The following is a 1,347-nucleotide window of genomic DNA, read 5'->3' as shown; positions in this document are numbered from 1 at the left end:
TTCAACATATACATGTTGAGAAGAAGCAGATATCTAGTTCACACCACTGTCCAACTAAGGTTACAGGAGAAAAGTAATAAAAATGATTAAGGAGATGAGACAATTATTATAGAAGAAGAATGTGAATCTCCCCCCCCATAAAAATCATGAAGACATGAATAAGATGGATAAATCCTTAATGCATCCCCATTGTTCATATGGAAAACGGGGATTGGAACCATTACTGTCATGTGGCTTCTATAAGGATTAAATGAAGACTCCATGCAGAATCCTTAGCACATGCCTTACACCGAGTAAGGGCACAGTTGGCAGTCATTATGATCCTTGTCGATAATTTAGTTGTTAGTGTCTATTTTGGTGAGTGGCTTCTTGAGTGAAGAGGTCATACGTTGGATAAGTACAATAATTTCTGTCTTCATGAATTTACAGTTGTGAAATTGACAAGATAAACTATATAATTTATTATGGAGGAAATATAATAGATTCTCCTGTGCTTGAAAAAAAAAACCTCACATCACAATAGAGCTACTTCTATAAGGGGGAAGTTAGATAATGGCACACAGGTTTGTCTAGGAAAATGTATTGTGAGTAATAATAATTCTTACTGTTATTTACTGAAGCTCTGCTGTGGTCCAGTCACTGTCCAAGCAGCTGTATGTGTGCAGCATCTTGGTTTTGTTCCTTAGAAGTCTGTTAGGAACACTGGCTAGCTTCCTTACTGACATGCAGACAGATTAGGAAAAGACCCAGCGTTCTAGCCTTCTACCGAGTTAATATTTACGTGATGACCTACTTAAATAAGAATTCTACCATAGTGGCCAACGTTAACTCCTCATATATTTATGGAAATTATAAGGCAATTAATACAGCCCTACTTTGTTGTTTTGTCAGTGAAAACTTCCAGTGTATATTTTTAACTGAAAAAGTATATAGAATTTTTCTTTGATTATTATTGTTATTATTACTTGTGTGTGGAGTGTGTGTGTGTGTGTGAGTGTGTGTGTGTGTGAGTGTGTGTGTGTGAGTGTGTGTGTGTGTGTGTGTGTATGCCCTGATGCAGTGTGTGGAGGTCAGAGGACAACTTGTGGGCTCAGTTCTCTCCTTCCACCCTTATCCGGCCTCCAGGGATTGTCCTCAAGCCTCCAGGGTTATGCAGTGAGCGCCGTTACCTACTGAGCCATCCCCTCAGCCTCTGCATTTGCCTTTTGATATGTGTATTAGTTACTTTTCTTATTACTGTGATAAAATACCAGACACAGAAGCCTAAAGAAAGAATGCTGTTTGTTTGTTTGGCTTATTGTTTCAGAGTCAGACCATCATGACACAGAAGACATTGGTGACAGAGAT

The sequence above is a fragment of the Acomys minous genome (assembly GCF_964271855.1).
Source record: "Acomys minous genome assembly, chromosome: 1".
Taxonomy (NCBI): Eukaryota; Metazoa; Chordata; class Mammalia; order Rodentia; family Muridae; genus Acomys; species Acomys minous.
Note: the sequence above shows the minus strand (reverse complement) of the source record.